Source organism: Cavia porcellus, unplaced genomic scaffold (assembly GCF_034190915.1).
Source record: "Cavia porcellus strain 051 isolate PalLab524CR breed Dunkin Hartley unplaced genomic scaffold, mCavPor4.1 scaffold_17, whole genome shotgun sequence".
Classification (NCBI taxonomy): Eukaryota; Metazoa; Chordata; class Mammalia; order Rodentia; family Caviidae; genus Cavia; species Cavia porcellus.
In genome coordinates this window covers 53,473,982-53,498,642 of record NW_026947500.1, presented here as the reverse complement: position 1 = coordinate 53,498,642, position 24,661 = coordinate 53,473,982, and the positions used below count along the sequence as shown (strand labels likewise).

The window sequence follows — 24,661 nt, the reverse complement described above, 5'->3', positions numbered from 1 at the left end:
GAGTAAATTTGATAAAATTGTCATTTTTCTCTTTCCTGTTATGTTATTTAAAATTTTTAAATGCAAGTTTTGGTCACCTTGTATTTCAGTAATTGGCCTGGTAAGTGGTTGAATAGCACCTTCTATTGGAAAAACAGGGTAAGTCACCAAACTGTAGGGCTGTTCCAGACACCAGCTTGTGATCAGCACATCGCAAGGCCCCAGCCTTCTCACAACCTCTTTCAATCTCCAATTCCAGTTTTCCTGCCCTGCATCCTTTCTATTTTTCTGACAAATTCTCTCTCAAACCATCTTTCCTTCAGCCCTCACTCCAATTATAAAAATAGAATCAACATGTGATCTCTTTTCTTTCTTTTATTCACTGTTGTCTTTTTCCTCTTTTTCTTTTTTCTGATGTACTTGCTTCCTTTTCTTCTTCCTTTTGGTTTCTCTCATCCTCCATATCCTAACCTCTCAGCTGAGTAATATATCACAGTATTTGTGGAGCAATGATAAACCATGAGATTGTTCAAACAAGTTTCAATGTATACATTTGAAATACACTCGTCTCTGTGGATGCTTATAAAACTGGCAAGGGCTCTTTGCTAACATTGCAGTTACTCAATCTTATCCCTGAGTAGGCAGAAGAGTGGTATAGATACCAAACCATAACCAAGTCCAAGATCATATCCTTGGGGAGCATGCATTCACCAAAAGAGATCATCATATTAGTGACACAGTCTTCCACTCTAATTGACCCTTGATATTCAGTACACACATGACAGTGGCAGCATAAGCAATCAAGGCAAGAAGATGCCTCCAAAATTTTTCAATCTCCCAAACTGTATCCTCTGGGCACTGGGAAAGAAGTCATAAACCAAATGGCTGAAATGTATGAAGAGATTAAAGAAGAAACAGACAAACACGCAAACAATGTCATAAACAACAAGGAAACCAGATCTATAAGATGCTCAGGAAGCTTGAAGATCATGTAATTTAGTACCTCTTTGTCATGCATATTAATCACATGCCTCATAGAAAATTTGTCCCAGACATAATATATTTTAATTCTTTTTCTTCCCATTCCCTTCCCTTCTCTTCAACCCTTCTTCCCCTCCCATTTGGAAAGGCTTTGTTTCCATTTTTTCTTTCATTTTTTTCTTCTTCCTTTTGCCCCCTCCCTACTCCTTTCTTCCACTTCCCATTTGAATAATTTCTTCTTATCAAAGATGCTGTAGTTAAAGAGATAAAAGACTTCATTAGTAAAATACTGGTGAGATTAAAGGAGATTCAAACACAAAGTTATGTGAATTAATTAAAATTATATGCAACACAAATAATCATTTTAATAAATAACTAGAGGCCATAAAAAGATATCAAAGAAGAATCCAGGACATAAAACATTCTACTGAAAGTATAGGCAGCTGAAATGACTAGTGCAAGAAAATTCAGAACAGATAAGGTTAGGACAAAAGATCATATACTTACTCAGAGATACCTTTAAAAAAGAGACCATGTAAAATGGATTTAAAATGTTAGATGCCTCAAATAAAACTAATCTAAGAACTACAGGAGGTACTGAAAAAATAGAATATAGCATAAAACTTATAAACATTTATTTACCAAAGCCATAACAGAAAATACTCCAAGTTTAGGGAAAGAATTTAACTTCCAGGTAAACAAGAGATCTAGAAACTCTCATAGTCATGATCAGGAAAGCATTTCTTCATGGCACATTAAAATTAAAACCCCAGAAGTCCAGCACAGAAACAGAATTTGAAAAGCCATAGAGAGAAGCAACAATTATTTATAAAGGAAAACCTGTCAGAATGATAGCAGATTTGTAAACTCAAACCTTATAGCCAGAAAGCTTGGCATGAAGTCTTTCAAACCCTAAAAGAAAACAACTTTAAACTGACATTAATTTATGCTGCAAAACTAGCTTTCAAAATTGATGAAGAAATAAGGAATTACCACAACAAAGACCACATTAAGAAAGTCATGACCAATAAATACTCATATCCTAGACAGAGACAATTAGGTCTACAATATCACAGAGCCTAAAGGAATGAATATACCAAGCAGAGTGAATAGTTAAAATGAAAAAGTAAAGAAATCAACCACAGAAAAGTAATGCAACGACAGGAATTAGCCAATACCTTTCAGGAATAACTCACTACAAGTGATCTTAACTCCTCAATCAAAATATTGAAAGACACAGAGTGGCAGAGAAGACTGACAAAACAGCACCCAAGTTTATGTTATATGCAAGGAACAAGCCTCATCCATAAAGAAGCACATAGACTGGAAATCAAAGGAAGGAAAACGATAGTCTTTCACAGACAAAAATCAAGCAGGAATAGCTACACCATTTTCAGACAAAGAGAATTTCAAGTAAAAACTGATTAAAAGAGACAAAGAATGCCATAGTGGTAAAGGGAACAATGCAACACGAAGAGACAACTTAAAATATGTAGCCTGCATGTCAGGACACGCAACTTCATACAACAAATATTGCTGAACACAAAAGATCGGACAAACATCAATGCTATCATTGTGGGGGGTTTACTACTTCCCTATGTTACACAGGTCAACAAGACAAAAAATCGACAAAAAAATACAAGAATTGAATCATACCTTTTTTTTGTATTTTAGTTCTCTTTAATGAAAGTCAAGAAGCAGTTCATAATGCTAGACAAAGCCTTTTTTTAACTTTTATAGTACAAGTTGTCAGTTCAGAATGATTACTTCACTGTTTGAAATTGGTTCACTTATATAACACATTTCAATACTTTATTCCCTGTCTTCCCTACATCTCCTCTTCTTTTTCCAGGATTAGACAAGCAGTTTAGCTATACTTTTAATAAAATCTTATAGGTAAAAATATTGTATGGTTTTAGATTTCTGCCTGTTTAGATTTCCTTCTCTGCATAGTTGGAGTTACAACTTAGTGTCTCTTATCTAAGTAGAGCTAATTGAATGCTGACAAACTAATTCACAAATATTAATTTATCAAAATTAGTTTCCATAGAATGGATACTCAGAAGCTACTGGATGATGAACAGGATCAAGAAATTTTAATCTGCAGCTGGCAGATTCAGCAACAGATTCCTTTAGACCAACAAGGAACTGGAGATGGAGCTTTCATCCTAACTCACATTAACATAACTGAGATACTGGGGGACTGTATATGGTTAAATGATCACTTGTACAGTAATGCAAGATAGTTTCTAAGTACTTATGATTTGGGGAGTCCTCTTTGGTTATAAATTAGATAACTAAACAGAAAAATGGAAGAGTGCCAATGCATTACAAATTTACTTATCCTTGTTTGTTTGTTTTTTAGTAGTTTTTAAAATTTTATTTTGACAGTTGTAAAAATACAACAGAAAAAGACAGAACAAAGCCAATTGAGACAATGCAGTGAAATTGGTACAGAACTTCACAGGAGGATACTGGGATGGTAGTAATAGGTACTATGGCATATATTATCTTCACAAAAGTTGTCCAGTCAATTAGGTATAGTGAAATCAAACCAAAAACAGAACATTATAAAAACCAATTGAGAGTATTGAATAAAGCAAAAGAAACATAAAAAAAAACAAAACAGTGAAAACAACATTTGCCTTCAAACAGAAGATAGAAAGAAATCCCCTATATATGCTATATTGCATATGGTCATCCTCCCAAGAAATGCTAAGACATCTATCCCTAGTAGCTATGGGCAGGTGGGGGGCTCTGTTTGATTTTCCAGCGCATGTGCCTATAGGCTCACAGGAACCACTGGTTCTCCTCCTGGTCCATGCCAGGGATGCTTACCAGTAGGGCAGAAGAATAAGCTGCCTAAGTTCCACTATGGCTGGATCTCGGGAGTGCTGGTTTTCCTCCTGGCCCTTGCCAGAGCGCTTACCAAGAAGGCGGGCAAATGAGCTGACTAAGTCCCACCATGGCCAGATCTCAGGAGTTCTGGTTCTCTTTGTGGCCCATGCTTGGGGCACTTCGAATCATACCTTTAAACAAAATAGACTTAATAGCTACCTATATGATCTTCCACCTAACAACAAATACACACATTCCTCAGTGATACGTTAAATACACACATTCCTCAGTGATACCTTAAACTTTATCTAATATAGACCACATCTTAGACCATAAAGCAGCATAAATAAATACAAAGAATCAAAATAATCCCAAGAATGTTATCAAATTCTAGCAGAATGAAACAAGAAATCAACAGCAAATGATTCAATAATTACAAAAACACATAGATATTAAATTATGCAGTCTTGCATAATCAATGAATCACAGAAGAAATTAAGAAAGAAATAAAAAATTTCTCTAAAAATTAAACAATCACAATGCAACACACCAGAATTTACAGATGTGTTGACTAACAAAAACAGTCCTAAGAAGGAAGCTTATAGTATTTTGAAAAATACATAAGTAACCTAATGAATCCCTTCAAAGTCCTAGAAAAACAAGAGCAATTTAAATCCAAAATGAATACAAAGAAGGGAATTTTAAATGTCAGAGGAAAAATATTAATAGATTTGATACAAAACAAACAAATGTATCAGTGATTCAGATTTGACTTTTTGAAGAGCAAACAAAGAAGACAAATAGTTAGCCATACTTACCAAGAAGGAAATAGAAGTCCTATATAATTTAGAAGTTAAAGACAGAATCACAGTGGACACAGCTCTATATCCTTGTTTGCAGATTTTATGATTCTTTATATAGAGTATCCAAAAAAACTCCACCAAAAAAACTTTTGGAAATAATAAAGAAATTCCACAAAGTGGCAGGATATAAACAGAAAGTTTCTATATATCAAGAATGAAGTCTCTGAAAGAGAAGTCAGGAAAACAATTCAATTCACAGTAAGTTAAAAATATTTAAACTCTTAAAAATTAAACTACTGAGGTGGAAGACTTGTATTTTAAAAACTATATTGCTCTGAAAAAGAGATTGAAGGGAACATTAGAAAATGGGAAGCCATCCTCTGTACAAGAATAGGCAGAATATTGTCAACATGACCTTATTACCAAAGATGATATATAGATTTAATGTAATCTCTATTAAAACATCAGCTTTCTTGACAGAACTAGGAAAAATTCTAAAATGTATAAGGGTTAACAGCAACCCATATTAGCTAAAACAATTGTGGGCAACAAGAGTAAGGCATGAGCATTACAACCCCAGATTTTAAGTTATTCTACAAAGACACAGTTGTAAAAATAGCATGGTACTGGAACAAAAACAGATGTGCTGACCAGTGAGATAGATTAGTGAATGCAGAAATAATCTCAAGAAATTTCAATCATCTCATTCTCAACAAAGGGGTAATAATATATAGTAGAGAAAAGACAACCTCTTTAGCAAATGGTGTTGGGAAAACTGGTCATTTACATGCAAAAGAATAAATATAGACTCACATTTCTTACTCTGTACTAAAATCAAATCAAAATGAGTCAGAGATCTACACATAAATGCAGAAATACTGAATTTGCCAAAAGAATAAATTGGTAAAACTCTTGGAGGCACTGGCAAAGACTTCCTGAACAGAGCCCCAGTTGGACAAGGAACAATAAGGAGAATAAACAAATTATATCAAATTAAAAAACATTGGCATGGCAAAATACAAAGAGAGTGATGATACAACCTACACAATGGGAAAAATTCTTGATGGATATCTCATAGAGGGCTAATATTTAGAAAATGGAAAGAACTAAAAAAGCCCTCTCCCAAAATATAAGACTCAATAAAAATTTGTGATTAACATAAATACACACTTTATAGAAAGGGAAGTACAAATTGCTTCTAATTTTATGAAATAATGTTCATTGCTCATTGGAGAAATGCAACTTAAAACAACCCTGAAATTGCACTGGACCCCAGTAGGAATGGGCATTGTCAAGGACATGAAACACCACAAATGCTGGTGAGGTTGTAGACGAAAAGGAACTCTTTTTCAGTGTTGGTGGGAATGTGAACTAGTACCACCACTATGGACATCGATATGAAGATTTTTCAAAAATTCTAAAACTAAAAATTTTATTTGACCCAGTCATACCTCTCCTGAATATGTTCCTGAAGGATCCAAAGACATCAAGCTACAGTGTTGCATACAAATCCATGTTTATAGCAGTACAACTCAAAAGAGCTAAACTGTAGAAGTGGTCTGTGTGCCCATCCTTTGATGTCTGGATAAGCAGAATGGGGTAATTATGCACAATGGAGTATTAGTCAGCTAAAAGGTGGAGAAATTTTAGTCATTTGAAAAAACCTAGATGGAGCTGAGCCCAGAATACTAAGTGAAATAAGTTAGCCTCAAAAAGTTGTTCTCTAATATGGAAGATCCAAAATAGAAGTCACTTAAAGGAAGAATAAAAGAACTGTATTAATAAGCAGGAAATTAAGCTCTGTAGGAAGGGAGGAGAGGAAGTAAGGAGGAAAGAGGGGCTAAGTATGTTCAATCTGTGGCAATATAGGTTTCAATTCCCTAAACTAAATGGAGTCACTATGTGTTGCAAATGAATACTGGTAAAAGTTTTAATAAAAAAGGTCATCTACCATGATTAAGTGGAAATCATTCTATAGATGGACCAGTGGAATGATAAATACAAATCAATGTGTTATTCCCATCATAATTACAGAGTGAAGGACAGAAACTGTGAACAATTGAATAATTGTGAAAAATATTTGACAAAAATCAAAATTATTTCATCATGAAAATTTTCAACATGAGCCTGGGATTTAGCTCAGCAGCTCAAGTGCTTGCCTGGTAAGTGTGAGGTCATGAGTTTGATTTCCAGTACCAAAAAAAAAAAAATTGAAAAAAATTTTAACAAATTATATACTGAATATATGTACTTTGACACAATTAAGATCATATGAAAGCTTTAAAAGTAAAATCATAATGATCCAAACAAGAAGTATAACCATTCTCATCACTACTATTCAACATAGTACTGGGATTCTTAGGAAGAGAAAGCAAGAGTAAGCAAGAATTAAAAGGTATCCAAGTTAGAAAGCAAGAAATTAAATTGTCTGTATTTGCAGATAATGGCATGATCTTATACATTAAAAAACTCTATAATGATTCAAACAATTTGGAGGTCTAAAAAGATGAATTCAGCATAGCAACAGAAGTAAAATCAATATTTAAAATCAGTAGTGCTCTGATGAGTGAATGAATAGTGAGCTTTGTGAAAAAGAAGTTGAGAATGATCCATTTATAACTGTCATTCACACAGAAAATAAGTACCTAGGAATAAATTTAACAGTGGAGGTGAAATCTCTCTACACTGAAAGGTATAAAAGATTGATGATGAAATTTAAAAGGACAATTGCAAAGTAAAAACATCAATACTTTTCACAGAAAAAGAAAATTCCCAGAATATATGTGGAATCACAAAAAGCTAGATCATTCATAAGAATAACAAGGCTGTCTTGAAATGATGCTACCATGTGATAGTAACCCAAACAGCACATTTCTGGTATAAAATCCAACAAAATACCCAAATGAATGGGATAAAAAGCAGAATGTGCAATGTAAAAAGTAAGACTTCAACAAATACTGCTAGGAAAACTCAAATTCCTCATACAGAAAAATGAAATTATGTGCTGATCTCTCTCCATGTATAAAAATGGATTCAATGTGGATTACAGAGTTAATACTAAGATCTGAAACTATGAAACTACCAGAAAAATCAGTGAAGAAAACTTGTGTGACATTGGTTGAAGATGATTCAAAGAGCAAAATCTCAAAAGAATTGGCAAAGAAGAAAAACTGCAAGTTGAATTACATGAAGTTACAAAGCTTCTGCAGAGCAGAGAAAATCAAGAGAATGAAGAGACAGACTACAGAATGGAGAACACTCACAAGCCACAGTTGACATTTGTAATCATATGTTCTGAAGGACATCAACAACCTAACCAAATTAAAAAGGGGGAAACATCCAAATAACTACATCAAGAAATGAATGAAATACTTGAAAACAATTTTGAGAAATGTGACAAAGTGCTTAGCATCACTCACCACCAGGAATAGGGAGGAAAAGCATGGCAATCTCACCTCTCTCCTGTTAGAACGGCTATTATGAGAAATGACAAAATAACTGGTGCTGTTACAGATATGGGGAAGAGGATTCCTTACTGTGAAGGGGTAATAATTAAAAGAATAATTATGAAAAGCAGTGCTAAATTTCCTCAATAACATAAGACCAGAACTTCTAAATACTTTAGCAGTCTTACTACAAGAATATATTTGTGAAGAACATGAAATCAGTCAGTCAAAGAATTACTTGAGTTTCCGTATCTACTGAGGTCTAGTAGCCTTAAGAGAGGTGAAAATCCTGTCACTGTGACAGCATGGATGATTGTGGAGGACACTCTGTTAAGTGAAATCATCGAGCCTCAGAAAGACAAATACCATCTAATCTCACTCTTGCAAATCAGTTTCATAGAAGTTGAGTATAGAAGAGTGGTTATGAGATTAGGCAGTTGAGAGATAATGGAGAATCAAGCAAAGTTAGACACAATCTTGAGGACAGGTATTAGAAAAGAATTCTGGTATTCTCTTGCAAAATAGGGTCACTATAGTTAACAATAGTGTATGGCACATTTCAAAGCAACCAGAAGAGAGAATATTAAATGTTTTTACAACTAATAAATGATAAAATTTAGGGTTATAGATATGCCAAATACACTGATTTGAATATAGTACAATATGTACACATATCAAAACTTATTCAGTACCCCATAAGCAAGTACCATTATTATATCAGTCAAAAATATTTTTGATCCACCTTGTAGGTGGAGTAAAGATGGCGAATAGATAACAGCTGGCTACAGAGGCTCCCTGGGATAGTCAACTTGGAATTCAACATAATACAGCTTGGGGAGCCCTGAACAGAGGGAGATGAATTCTCTTGTCCCAAAAAGAAACTAAGGTGAGAAGAACCAATCAAACATACAGTCCCAGTGCTATTATTAGAACAGCTAAAGGTTCAGTGCTCCCACTGCAGCAGGCGACTTGCTGAGCCGTCTGAAGTCCCACCACTTTGACTCACTGGAGGCACAGTCACACTGAGGTCAGTGGTCAGCCAGCAAAATGGAGAGCTGAGCTGGCGGGGGGCCTGCATCAACCTGTGGTGAGTGATGGGAGTGGAGCCATTCCACAGAAAGGGGGGCTCTGGCAGATGACATTCTGGAACCGAGCAGTAATGGAAAGTAGAAGGGGCAGCAGTGACTTCAGTCAGTTTTTCCCTTCCTGAACAGGATTGGTGGAGTGAGCAAGGCCTGGGTCACGTGAACTGGCAGAGACCAAATAGGTTACCCAAAATCAATTCCCTATGGTGGCAGCACACACTAATGCAGTGAAGCCTCAGAAGTTTGACTGATCTGGCTGGGAGGCAGTGCATGGTAATACAGTGCAGGCTTCAGCAGCTTGACTGATCTGAAGGGGAGGGGCCAGCATAAGCTGCCTCTGTATACAACTCATGAACACACTGCAGGAGGAAGGGTCACATAGCCAGCGTGCTTCAGAAAAATTGTAAACAACAAAGAAAGAAACTGGGGCCTCATGGAAGAAACAGAAAAGATGGGAAGAGGAAGCAACAAGAAAAAGACCCCAGGTCCCAACCCTGAGAACACTGACCCAGGACAGGTAAATACAAAGGAGAATGAAAACAGCAAACATACACTATCAGACATGACACTGGTAGATATAAATATCTGGACCTCATAGATGAGTTCAAAAGTGAAATATTTAGCCAAGTAAATCAAGATATAAGAAGATTAATAAAAGAGATGCTAAGCACCCCTCAAGCAGACATAGGCAGAAGAAGGGAGGGATTCAAACAAAGGAGAGAACCATTTGATGAAGAATATAAAGAAAATATAGAATACATGAAGTAGATTCAAATAGATTACCAGGAAATTAAAAACTCTATGGAAAGATGGCAAATCTGCTTGAAAGAAACTAAATATAGATTATCCAAACTGGAGGACAGTTTTGCAATGTGGGATTATGAAAGGAAAACTTTTTTAAAATAACAAGGAAACAAGCATTAACAATACAAAGGCTAGAAGACAATAAGGGGTTCTACAACTTCAGAATAAAGAATGTAAATGAAGAAGGGGGTACTAACAAAGGAACTAAAAAGGCTATTCACAGAAATAATTAAGGGAAACTTCCCAAACATAGGAAAAGGAAATGATATTCTGATGTATGAGGCATACAGAACTCCAGCCACCTACAACCAAAACAGAGCTACACCCAGGCATATAATAATCATGATCCCAGAAATTCAATATAAGAACAAGAGAACAAGAGTGTTAGAGACAAGAAAAGGATAACCTATAAAGGAAGGCCCATCAGAATAATGGCAGACTTCTCGACACAAACCATGAAGTCAAGAAGACCTAGAGCAAAATATTCCAAGCCCTGAAAGAAAATAGCCTCCAATCCAGATTTATATGCCCTGCTAAACTGTCTCTAGAAGTTCATGGAGAAACAATATGCTTCCAAGACAAAGAGGAATTTGGGAAATTCGCAACCACCAACCCAACTCTACAGAGAATACTGCAGGGCATTCCAGAGAGAGAGAGAAAAGTACTAGGATTCCAGGAACAGTGGCAGAGAAGCCTCAACGAATGGAGCAAAAACAGAATGAAAAAGATAAGCAGGCAACTGATGGCAAAAAAGATCATAACAGCAATGAGGCAGAGAAGCTTAGTTATAATCTCTAATATAGATGGCCTTGATACACTAAATTAAAAAAAAAAAGAACCACACCTGAAGTAGATCAGGAGTCAGGGTCCGCCAAGATGCTATTTATAGGAAATATAATTAACATGAAAAAGAGTACATAGACTGAAAATCAAATATGAGAAGACAATGCTCTATGTGACAGAAAACCAGAGAGTAATAGGGGCAACTAGACCAATATTTGTGAATAGGTTGGAAAGACAGGCTTTAATAAATAAAGGAATACAATTAGAGATGAAGTCCAGGAGAGATAAGGTATGGAACCTCTTAGGTAAATAACAGGTAGGCCCTCACCTCAATTTAAAACAAAGGGTCTTGGTCAGACCCAAAAAAGTACAGTGTACCCTGGGGAAATGAAAGGAGAGAAAGAGTCTTAAGAATGATGGCAGTGTGGTTTTAATTTGCATTTCTCTAATGACCAATGATGATGAGCATTTTTTCATTGGGTATTCATCTCAGATGCCCATTTTTGGATTGGATCTTTGAATTTTGGAGGTCTGAATTTCTTTAATTCTTTATATATTTTAGACAAGAGGCCCTTGTCTGAGAGAGAGTTCACTAAAATCTTTTTCCAGTTTGTGGGTTTTCTTTTCACTATGCTGGAGATTTCTTTTGACATGCAGAAACTTTTTAATAAGAAGTGGTCCCAGTTATTGATTCTGGGAAGTATTTCCCGAGCGGTTTGAGTCCTGTTCATGAATTCTCTACCTACTCCTATGTCTCCAAGGTTTCTACCCAATTTGTCTTCCAATAGATTTAGTGTTTCTGTTTTAATATTCAGATCTTTGACCCACTTAGATTTTAATTTAGTACATGGTGATAGACATGGGTCTAGCTTTAGTTTTCGGCAAATGGAGAGCCAGTTTTTCCAGCACCATTTATTACAGAGACTGTCGTTCTTCCAGTGAACCTGCTTGGCTCCTTTATCAAAGATAAGGTGGTTGAGTGTGTTGGTAGTTGTGGTTGTATCTTCTAATCTATTCCACTAATAATGGCCAGGATCAAGAAAACCAACAACAAATGCTGGAGAGGCTGTGGGGAATAAAGAACTCTCCTGCACTGCTGGTGGGAGTGTAGACTGGTACAGCCTTTGTGGAGATCTGTCTGGAGATTTCTCAAAAAGTTGGGACTGGAAATCCCATTTATTCCAGCTATTCCACTTCTAGACATATTCCCAGAAGAACTGAAAGCATCATAGCACAGGGATATATGTGCACCTATGTTTATAGCAGCACAATTTGTAATCGCCAGATCTTGGAAACAACCCAAGTGTCCATCAACTGAGGAATGGATAAAAAAGTTGTGGTATTTCTATACAATGGAGGATTATTCAGCTATAAAGAAGGATCACATTGAGATATTTATCAATAAATGGGCGCAGCTTGAGACCATACTCATAAGTGAAATAAATCAATCTCGCATGTGTGAATACCGAATAGTTTCCCTAATGTAAGTAATGATTCAAATATATAAAAATATGTGGTAATCATGATTCCCTATTAGGTGGCCTTGAAGCCTTATAAAGTTTTCACTCATTAATTAGAAAGGCTTTATTCTGGGCTTCTTGATATGAAAATATTTGAAGCTAGAGTATATGAAGTTTTATCCAAATATTTCAAGGAAAAAGACACTATGTAGCTACTATTAAGTCGGGTTATATGGTGGTGAAGTACTAGGTTGTTGAAACAGTCATGCTGTGACCTCTATTGTTATATTGTTATGTCCTGTTTTACCTCAATCTCCCCCTTATTGTTTTAAAAAAATTATTTAGTCATTTCTTATGTTTGTCTTAATTAAAGAAAAAATTCAAAAAATTAGGATATATAAATAGTAACTCTTTTTGATTTCCTATTAACTTGTTTTGAAGTCCTGTAGTACTCCCACGATCTTGTTTTGACTGATTAGACTCTGTTCCATTCTGTATGATAGTATCAAGTTTGAAGACATAGGCAACTACTTTGAAGACAATAAGATTCACTAAGATACCCATTCTGGTTTGACTATTGTCTTCTTTGGAAGTCCTGTAATGTTTACAATGCCTAAAGTTTTATTGGTCTTGTTCTCTACTGTTTTGTCCAACTTTATAATATCTGATGAGATAGACAATTCTTTTTAAGGAAACAAGGGGCAACGTTGATAACCATTGTTGATAAACTTGTACTCTGTTCTACACCATGTGCTATGTCTATCCTTGGTATTGACTGACAGCTTTGTTTTGCCATATTTGACTGTATTCTTCCCCCCCCTAAGAAAGTAATAAGCACTAAGGAGTAATAAAATCCAAAATGTGTAAATTTTGTTGTAGAAAAGAGAGGGGAAAAAATGAAAAAGAGCTCTAACGGATATAACAGCAAGTGTGTTTAGGGGTGTTAAAGAGCTGACTATATCAATGTTTTTGGATCACTGAACACAGCTGTTTGCAGTCTCCCTGTTTGAATGTCCACCTTGTATTCTTTGATACTGTGATTTGAGGAACTATTTTCAAGATGATAATATGTAATCTACTAGCAGGTGATTTCTTACTGTTATGTTTTTTTTTTTTTTTTTTTTTTTTTTTTGTAGTTCTGTATTACGTGTACCCTTACACCGCCTTGGTTTGTTTTGTGTTTTTCTCTTTTTCCTCTTAAATAAAAAAAAAAGAATGATGGCAGAAGATATTGTTAATAGTGCATCAGGATTTAAAACCCACATTACTGGCACCACTCTGTTTAGATACATTTTATTCTTTATTTTTTGATAGATTTATTCTTTCTGTCTTTCTTACTTTTTACTTGTCACTGAGACAATATACCTGACGCCCAGGTTGGGAAAGGAAAGACTTATTTCTTACAGTTTTTGGAGATTTCAGTCCACACTCAGTTGGCTCCAAGGTAGACGGGCATGGCTGGGCCACAGTTCATGGTGGCTGCAAACAGCAAGCAGAAACAACAAAGAGCAAGACACACCATCTTCCTGCCACTACATCATGTCTTGGCTCCACCCCTAGGTGGGTGTAGCACTGACACCATCAAACAAACACTAGACAATGAACCTATCACAAATGCACAATGCAAACTCATGAGGGCTGGGGGCCACAAACATAAACCATGACACTGTCCCAGTTGTCTACTTGAATTAGATTTGAGGGCACAGACAGCTATCCCAAAAAAATCAGGATGTAGCATAGCAATCATCTTTAATTTCCTATTATCTTAATCTAGAGGCCTGTATGGCTTATACCGTTTTATCATGACTGATATTAGCTAAACTGGGTTTCTTTGATTGCTGTTTGGTATTGACAGATTTTATTCAAAACTGATATGATTGATAGCATCAAGTCCGAGAGGATAGGCAACTACACTGAGGATAAGATTCTATGATACACATTCTGGCTTGATAACTGCCTGCTTTTGAAGTTTTATACTATATACAAAGCTCTGTTTTTACTAATATTGTTATTCACTGATATATTCAATTTATACTATGTCTGATGATATAGCCAATTCTATTGAAGATAACAAGAGACAACACAGGAACTATGGTAGAACTCCTTGTACAACAGTCTTATATTTCTTTCTCATTTCATGTGTTTATAGGGATATGTTTTGTTTTCTCTTGCTTTGTTTTGTTTCTCCCTCTAATATAGAAAGGATAGAAATACATATTAAGACTCATGCATGTGTAGAATCTATAAAGAGTTTATGAGAACTGATCTTATGACACATGATGAAATGAACAGATACTTTGAAGAAAAAGAGACACTAACGTACCTAGTGCTGATCCTGGAAGGTCATAATGTGAAACCCAGCAATAGTATTATTCTTTGTTCAGAGTGATATTAGACTGCTTGGGTTTGTTCAATCTCAACATAATTGAAGATATGGATAACTGCATATATGTTTAATACAGGGTTGATAAACATATTTCTAAGTTTTTGCTTAATAGTTGAACAGAACTGGTTGTAATCCCACTGTTTGAATCCCCACTTCATATGCTCCACCTTGGTATTTTGAATAACTATTCGTAAGAAGACAATCTGTAATCATCAACTAGTGATTTCTTACTATTTATTTTTTTCTTTGAAAGTATGTATTACTTCTACCCATTTTCTGTTTTGTTTAGTCTTTCTTTAAATAATTTTTTTAAAAAGGCACTACAGTACCCAGTGCTGATACTGGAGTGTCATGATGTGAAATCCAGCAATACTATTATTCCTTGCTCAGAATGACTTTAGCCTGCTTTAGTTTGTTTAATCCCAACATAAATGAAAATATGGATAACTGCATGTATAGGATTGACAACCATATTACTAAGTTTTTGTTGGATAGTTGAACAGAGCTCTTTGTAGTCTCGCTGTTTGAATTCCCACTTTAAATGTTTCACTTTTGTATCTTGAACAACTATTTGTAAAAGGACAGTACGTGAAAATTAACTAGTGATTTCTCACTGTTTATTTTTTCTCTGAACATATGTATTATTTCTACTGATTTTCTGTTTTGTTTAGTCTTCTTTAAATAAAATTTTAAAAAAGAAAACTAAATATATAATAAAAATATTTTTTTTAATTAAAGATAAGGGACTGGGGATTTAGCTCAGCATCATGAGTGCCTGCCTTGCAGGTGTGCGTTCGTGAGTTTGGTCCCTGATACTGATAAAAATGAAAAAGGCAAAAAAAAAAAAAAAAAGAAAATTAAAGATAAAATGAAGTGGCTCTACCATTGTGTGTAAAATTTACCCACTAACGTCTCACATGTATATGACTCCTTTTTAAGCTCACATGGTAGGAGCAGGTTTCTCATACATTCTCATAGATCTTTAATGAACATTGCTTCGAAACATATAGCTATGCCTGTGTGGAATGCTACCTGTCTTCCATTCATATTGCATTGTTTCCTTGGATTGGGACAAAGCTCTATATTTTTGCAGAGTGTCTACATTACTCTTGCTCTCAGCCTGGCCAGCATAAACTCCTGGGAGACTTGGGAAACCCTTTGAATTGCTCTTCATTCACTGTCCTTCAGAATAAACCATGCAACTATTGTCAAAATGGGACCCCTTGACAAAATTATGAATCTAAAGAATTTCCAAAGATAGGATGGAAATGTTGTGACTTCTAGTTTATGTGAGTTTGCTTGTATATAAGAAATGTAACTAATTATTGTTGTTTACACATCTTGTTCCATTTTTTAACCAGCTAGTTCCTCGAGCTTTATATTTTCCTTAACATAGGGATAATGGGCCAGAAACGAGAAGCCAGTCTATGCCACCATTTTCTCTTAGAGGACTTGGAGTTTCCTGTGAAATATCATTATGAAAGCAAATCACTCTTTTCCATCATTTGTATTATTTAGCACACCTTAAAACCCTAGGACACAAGTACTGAAAATAAGCAACAGGAAAAAAAACTGTACCTGTTTCTTTTATTTGTTGTTTGTCTCCATGATTTGAATGAATTCACATAATTCTCAACCACCATATTATCATACACAAGTCACACAATTTTTCTTAGAGAAAGCACAAAAAGTACCTTGAAATATCAGAAACAATCTCATCATGTTATCCCTTTGGCTATATAAACCAAGAATAAGATTTCTGGATTTAATGAGAAATTGTAAGACAGGTTAGAGTCCTACAAAAGATACTGCTGTTGTCTTTCTGTGGACTTTACGTATCCTCTCCAGTCATAAATCTTTCCTGAAGCTCAGATTCAAAAATGAAATCATCAAAATAAATAAGTGTACTGAAAAATCATACCCTTCTTTCTATCTATCACTCTTAATGATTTAGGTCACTTCATCCTTGTTTAGACATCAGCTGATGGACACAAAGATATGAATGAAACCTTGTTAAATGATTAACAATGAAGGATGTTACAGAGGCTATGCCATAGATGAACTTTCACTACCTCATTATAGTCTTCCCAGGAAGCAAAAAAAGGCCAATCTATAGCTTTGCTCCTTTCCAATGTTAGATCCCCACATGTTCAGGCACAATATGATCAGTGCCACCACCATGTCTTTATGGGGCTTTATCACAGTATTTACAAGATGAGGTTTCCAGATGATGGAGGACTCTTGCAAGAGTCTTTACTTCAGGAACAAAACCTCAAACTAGGAAATTTGCAAACTGAGAAGCAAAAACAAGCACAATTTCTGGAGCTGGGGGTGCAGCACCATGGCATGGAACCTGTATGTCGAGCACCAGATCTTCAATTTGATTCCTGGAACCAAGAAAAAAAAAAAAAAGATCAGCCTGAATCACGTAGTGAGGCCTGTTTAAAAAAAAAAATATTTCTAAAACTTGCTCTTTCACAAATATCCGTGGATGTATTAACATATGATGAGGTAATTTAATACATAGGATGAAAATAATGAACTTCCAGAGTAGCCATACTGTGTTTGTTGGCATCACATCAGGGATTAGTTGATACTGGTATATTGTCTATTTGCAATTAGGCTTTATCAAAGTGAGTGTGAGACATGTAGAGCCCCCCTCATGGGCAAATTATTGTGAACTAAGATAAGTCACATTGGCCAAATCTGTTAGAAATCTCATACTTTATAGTCTTAGCAGCAGAGCAGCTTCTTCCACAACCTCTGGAAAGCATCTTTAATTTCCTTGCTCCTCAGGCTGTAAATCAAAGGATTCAACATGGGGATCACCACAGTGTGGGAGACTGATGCAAATCTGTTAATGCTGGAGGAGCCACCAGACCTGGAACTTGAATAGACAAATATGCCTAAGGTTTAGAAGAGGGAAACAACTGCCAGGTGAGAGACACAGGCATTGAATGCCTTGGACCTGCCTGTAGCTAATGTGCCTTCACGATGGACATGATTACATAGCCATAGGAGATCATGATGTTGAGGACATTTGCCATCCTAAAGATCATTGCAATATAGAAATCAGGACTTAAACAAAGCAAGTGTCAGTGCAGGATAGAGTTAGCAGCTGAGGCATGTCAAAGACATGCTTGATGACATTGGGGTCACAGAAGTGGAGTTGAATCAAAGTCCATCTTTGAACTAAAGAACCTGTGAGCCTAGCCATGTAGGATTCCAGCACCATTTGAACATAGAGAGTGGGTGACATGATTGAGGAATTGAGCAGTGGATTATAAATGGCAGCATACTGGTCATATGCCATGGTTGTCATGAGATAAGATTCACTTAGTCCCGTGGTAGAAAAGATAAAGTACTGAAAAACACACCCCAAAAAGGTGATAGTCTGCTGCTTCTGGAAGAAGTTGGAGAGTGTCTTGGGCACCATGGAGCTGACATAGCAGAGACATTATGAGGGCAGATTACTGACAAAGGAGTACATGGGTGTGTGCAGATGGGAATCCAGGCTTATTAACATGAGGAGGGACAAGTTCCAGGTCAGACCTGCAATGTAGAGGAGCAGGAATGTAACAAAGAGCAGTGCTGTGATTCTGGGAAAATCTGAGAATCCCAGGAGGATGAACTGTAATATTTCCTCCCGTGATCATCAGTGCTCCTAATACCTATCAGAAAGGAGACAAGAGAAGACATTGTTGACTCAGGTTAAAATGTAGTTTTACAGTTTCAAACCTATTCAGGTTTCCTTCAGTGAGATCTGTTAAAAGAGAAATACTTCACTGTCCTTCTGTGGAAAGACCCCTCTTTTATTCTCAAAATATCAAGAACCTGGTTTGTGCTCTCGGATCTCAATTCATGGAATCTCAGGAGAATAAAAGGAGATATTGCAGATTTATACCACTGTGACAGAATACTGGAGACAATCTAAAAGAATTAGTTTGACTCATGGTTTGAGAGGGTCTAGTACATAGTTTACCCTTTGCCTTGTACTTGCAGCATCACAGCACATAATTGGCAGCAGTGCATGTCTGAGGAGGGTGTTGGCCTCACTGTGACTGAAAGGAAAGAGCAAGAACAAGAATGGAGTACAACTCAGCTATAAAGAGTGCTCACACTGAGGAATTTAATGATAAATGGGCACAACTTGAAACCATACTCATAAGCAAAATAAACCAAACTCATACGTATAAATACCGTATTGTCTCCCTAGTGTAAGAAATGGTAAGAGTACATAAGATTTTATGGTAATCATGGTTCCCTGCTACATTGCTTTGAAGTCTTATAATGCTTTCATTCATTGGATGGAATGGTTTTATTTTGTTTTGTTTGATTTTGTTATGTGTGATGGTATGAACAGCTATTTTGAAGAAAACAAGACATTACAATAGCTGATTTAATATCATCTTGCTTTGAAGTCCTACCATGCTTTTCTTCTCCTATTTCCATTTGTTCTATCATGTTGTGTCTTATTGGATTTTAGTATGTGTGATAGTATGAACAAAGGTTTTATGGAAAATGAGATACTATAGTAGCCATTGTTCATTTTCTATTATTTGGTTTGAATGTCCTATAATACTTTAATTCTCTTAAATGGTTTTATACTATTTTGTTATGTTTGATACTATTGTGTGTGAAGGTATGCTCAGCTATTTCAAAGAAAAGAGACATGGTAGCTACTGTTGATATCTGGTTGTCTTGATTTAAAGTGCTGTGTTGCTTACATTGTTCTGTTCTGATTCCTTTGTTATGTTCTGTTTTTTTTTTATTCTCTTTAAAATAAAAGTTTAAAAAAAAGAGTGAGGGTTTCCAACATCCCCTTTTTCATCTCCAGTCACCTACCTTCCTCCTGCTGGGCACTAGCTTTAGAGGCTTCTCCACCTTCTAACAGAGCCACAGGCCAGAAGCAAGGATTTAGCATAGGGAACATTGGGGGATGTTGACCATCTGAACTACAGAAAGGGATAATTAAGATTTCACTGAGGAAATTTGTAAAGTATGTCATGGAATGTTAGGATGATTCTATAGAAGGCATATGCCAGTAACTAAGATTTTCAAAAGGTTTTTGATAATTAATAACTGTGTTTCATAATCATGAAACCACAGGTGTTTTCTTTCTAAAATAAATTTTAAGTATTTTCTGTCCTAGGTTGCCATTTAAATATATTTTTACATTGAACTGTTGTTAGAAAAAATATTTAACTTATTTGTAACAATTTCCCATACTTTAAAAATGTGGCATGAAACATAATAACATAATTTACAATGTTGGCATACTTTGGTGGGGCAGAAACAGGTGTCCAATAAAGTTATGAAACGAGCATTGATCTGAAAGCCTTTGTATGAAGTACTGATAAAGGAGGCAAACACAAGTCACTTGACTCCAAGAATTGTCTGAATTCTAGGTTATTTTGCATCATGGACAGCAATATTGTAACATGGTTAATAATTTGGACTTTTCTGTCTTAGATCTGGTACTCTCTCACTCTTTTTTAAGTGGCCCCAGTGACTTAAAGACAATAAGCCATGACTTACTCATTATAAAGTGTGACACTGAGTTCTTGACCCAGAAGGTGTTATGGTGGGTGGAACCATAAATTTGTGTGAATGCTTGGCACCCAATCAGGTACTCGAGAGTGGCTCAGTAGATCTTCATTATTATCATCATTTATGTACCAACATTCGCCTGTGAGAGCTGTGCCTGTGAACACAAGTGTCAGAGTGGTCAAATTTTATTTTGAGAAAACCTGTCATCAGCCCCACAGACAGGGCTGCAGCATGGTCTCTAGGCCAGTGCAGGTTTGGAATCACTGCATGGGTCAGTGACATAACCGCAGGCCATGAAGATTCGCCCAGCACAAGGAGAGGCCCGAGCTGTTCCTTTGGCTTTGGGTCTGCAGGTCGTATTTTCCTGGTAGATAACTCCTGCCAGCCCCATTCTCGATCCACAGTGATCTCATTTGGGGTGAAAGAGCTAAAAAGTGACAACAGCCAAAGCAATTTTGAGAAAAATTGTTAGAGGGGCCCTGTACTTCCAGACACTGGCCAGTACTATTAACATCAATCATTCATTAGTCTATCAGTAATGTCCATGCACTAGGAGGATGCATACATGTTTTAGAAATAAATTTAAGTACTGTGAGTAATTTAATGCATGGTAAGTTTAGAATTTTGAAGTGTGAGGGAGAGGATGAACACTTTCACAAATGACCTCTGAGATCGGTACATGAAGGATAAAATGTATTAAAAAAAATAAACATCCAAATGTATTAGAAAAAATAAACATCATTTGTCCAATCTGAGGTAGAAAAGGTAATTGTAAAATAACACCAAAACAGAAAGTAGAAGAAAAATCTGATAAAATAATCTAAACACACCATGCTACCAGCAAAAATTCCACATATATAAAACACAGTTGAAATATTATTATTGTTAGTTTTTTGAGATAGGGATCACTTTATGTAGTGCAGGCTGATCTTGAACTCATTTATAGCCCAGATCAGCCTTGGACTTATGGCAATCCTCCTGCTTCAGACTCCTGAAGAAATTCAATTATGAAGTAGGAACAACACTCACAAAGTGTAAAAAGACAATATTGTTATGCCTTTCATTTGCAAGATATCTTTAAACTCAATTTAGAATTGGCACCCCAATTCTAAGAGAATATAATGTTCTACTATTTTGAGAGAAAATTTATTTTATATAATCTCTCTCAGAAGTTTTTTGTCTCTGTCTTTCTTTCACATACACACATCACCAACATCATTTAGAATCATATTAAAAGCCAAATACAAAAACTAGGAAATAATAGAATTTTGATTTTATGCTTCATAAATCACTGGATTTTCTTAATTTTATATCACTCCTATTTTTTATTTTAAAGAGGGTAAAATTAAACATAAAACAGAGTAAAACAAATCATAAGAAAACACTTAATGAACACTTTAATTTAATGAACACACATTTCAAAGCAAGACCACTGGAAATCTTCATTGTCTATCATATTGTCTCTTGTTTTCTTCCAAATAGTTGTCCATAACTTCACACACAGTGAACATATACTGAACAAAATATTACTAAACTGATCGGAACAGGCATAAAGGCATTTTAGGTCTTCAAGACCAGACAATAAAGGAGTCAACAATGGCTGCTATAATGTGTCTCATTCTCTTTGAAATAAGTGTCCATATCTTTACCTATGTTGAGATTAAACAAAAGAAAACAGACTAGTATCACTCTGGACAGAGAATAATAGTATTGCTAGATTTTATATCATGATGTTATGGAACTGTTCTGGGATCTTAGTGTCTCGTTTTCTTCAGAATATCTATTCTTCACATCATACATTATATAGTCTATTTTCATAAACTGTTTAGAAGTTCTACATGTATGTGAATCTCTGCATGTATATTTATCCTTTCTGTTTTAGAGGGAAAAACAAATCAAAACAAACAACACAAATTCCTAGAAAAACATGAAATGAAAGAGACACATAAAACCACAATACTAGGTGATCTACAGAAGTTACTATGATGTCTTGTTATTTTCAATAGAATTGTCTAGATCATGAGGCATACTATAATTCAACATAGCAATATTAATACTTAGCAATATTAATAAAAACAAAACATTGGAGACATTACAGGACTTCAAAAGCAGTTAATAATCAAACTGGAATGGGTATCCTACTGCATCTCATCATCTTCAGAATAGTTGCCTCTGCTCTTAGACTTGGTACTATCAAGCATTCCAAATTCAAATAAAATAAGTGAAGACAAAGCAGCAATCTAACAAACAAGATTCAAATAAGATCAGTCATAGTAAGATACTGTAAGTAATACAGGGCTTCAGGTTAATAGGAAATTAAGGATAGTTACTGTAGTATATCCTGCTATTTTTGGGATAGCTGTCTGTGCCTTCAAATCTAGTACAAGTACACAGACTAGAACAGAATAAAATCAAACTAAACAGAGCAGTAAGACTAATGTGGCTTTTAAATCCTGATACACTATTAACAATGTCCTCTGCCATGCTTTTTTAGACAGTTCCTCTCCTATCCCTATCTCAGGGTGCTTTGTACCTTTTGGATCCCACTAACTCCTTTAGTTTTTAGATGAGGGGAGCAACCCGCTATCTACCTAAGTGGTTCTGAACCTTTTTACCCCTGAGCTTGATCTTGTGGTGTATTCCTTTACTACTAAAGCCTCAATGTTTTCCATCCTTATAGCTGAGTAGTTCTCCACTGCACAAAAGTGTCATGACTTTCCAATCTATCTGCAGCTGCTGGATGAGCTATGCCTATTTCTCTCTGGTTCCCTGTCACATACAGCATTGTTTTCTCATTTTTGACTTTTGGTTCAATAACCCTCTTTCAGATGGATTATAGGTAGATTATATTTCCTATTCAGAGCATCTCGATGGACCCTATCTCCTGATCTACTCTGCCTGTGTTTCTTTTTGTAAGGGTATCAAGGCCATCTGTGCTAGATATTATAGCCAGTCTTCTCTGTCTCATCTCTGTTATGTTATTTTTCTGCTGCTGGTTGTCTAATATTCTCCTTCATTCCACCAACTGCCCCATTGATTGAGGCATCTCTGCAACTATTGCTGGAATCCTGGTAATTTTTTTTCTCTCTCTCTCTAGAATGTCATTCAGTATTTTTTGTAAGGTTGGATTGGTGTTCACAAACTCCCACAGTTCATGTTTATAATGAAAACATCTTGTTTCTGCATTAATTTTGAGAGACAGTTTTTCAGGGTACATCAATCTGGGTTGGAGGTTATTTTCTTTCAGGGTTTGGAATACTTCCCACCAACCTCTTCTTGATTTGATAGTTTGCGTCCAGAAGTCTGTCATGATTTTGGTGTGTTTTCCTTTATAGGTGATCTGTTTCTTTTCTCTGACCACTTTTAATATTCTGTTCTTGAGATGAGTTTCTTGGATCTAGATTATTATATGTCTGGGAGTAGATCTGTTTTGGTTGTAGCTGGCTGGAGTCCTGTATTCCTCATATATTTGAATATCATTTCCTTTTCCTATGCTTGGGAAGTTTTCCTTAATTGTTTCTGTGAATAGCCTTTGTATTTTATTTGTGTTTATTCTTGTTTCTCTGCTCACATTTTTTATTCTTAAGTTGTAGATTCTCTTGTCATCTTCTAGCTTTTGTATTGTTACTTCCTGCTTCCTTGTTATTTTTAAGAGATTTTTCCTTTCACAATCACACATTGCAAATCTATCTTCAAGGTTTGAAAGTCTAACTTCAGTTTCTGTCAAGCAATTTTGCCAGCTTTCAATGGAGTTTTTAATTTCCTAATAATCTCTTTGAATCCATTTCATGTATTCTAGATCTTGTTTATATTCTACATCAAATGTTTCTCTCCTTTTTTCTGGGTTCCTGCATTCTTCCATCTGTGTCTTCTTCTTGAGAGATGCTTTGCATTTCTTTTATTAATCTTTTTATTTATACCTTGCCTCAATTGAATTAGAATTTCAGTTTGTCTATGAAGTCATGAAGGTATTTCCTTATGTCCACTGATGCTGTTGCTGATATTGTATGATTGTTGCCCTCGATCTCTTCTGCATTTACCTCTCCTGTACTGATTTTCCCTGGGTCATTGGCTGGAGGCTTTTTTTGTTTCTTTCTCTTGTCATGTTTCTGGTTTCTTTCAGACATGTGTATGGTGGAGGTCTCAGGCCCTTTGCATATTGCTTATGGTTTTTCTGAGGCATGCTAGGTAGAGTATTGCTGCCCTCTGCAGTTTGCTGTTGATCTGTGAAGTGCAGGGACAATGTGGACTGGCCACTCTGCTCTGAGCCAGTCAAACAGCGAGTGTTTTCAGCACATTAGTCTGTGTTGTGTAGATGTCACAGGTTTGGGACCCAGGTCTGTCCCTGGCTATTTGCTCCCATCCAGGGGGATAACCCAGCCCAAGTAGACCCACCAGTCCTCTTTGAGCCAGGGACAGCTGACTGATGCCTCTGAGATTCCAGATTGAGACCTGTCCTTCCCCACTCCAATATGTCACCCAGCCGGTCATTCCCTCAGCCAGACCCAATTCCTCGCACTCACCATGGGTTAATGCAGCGCTCCAT

General features: G+C 35.9%; 1 pseudogene; it reads right to left on the bottom strand.

The window, feature by feature from the left end:
• Positions 1-17,298: 17,298 nt before the first annotated feature.
• On the bottom strand, positions 17,299-24,661 carry LOC100719666 (olfactory receptor 5AN1-like; annotated as a pseudogene).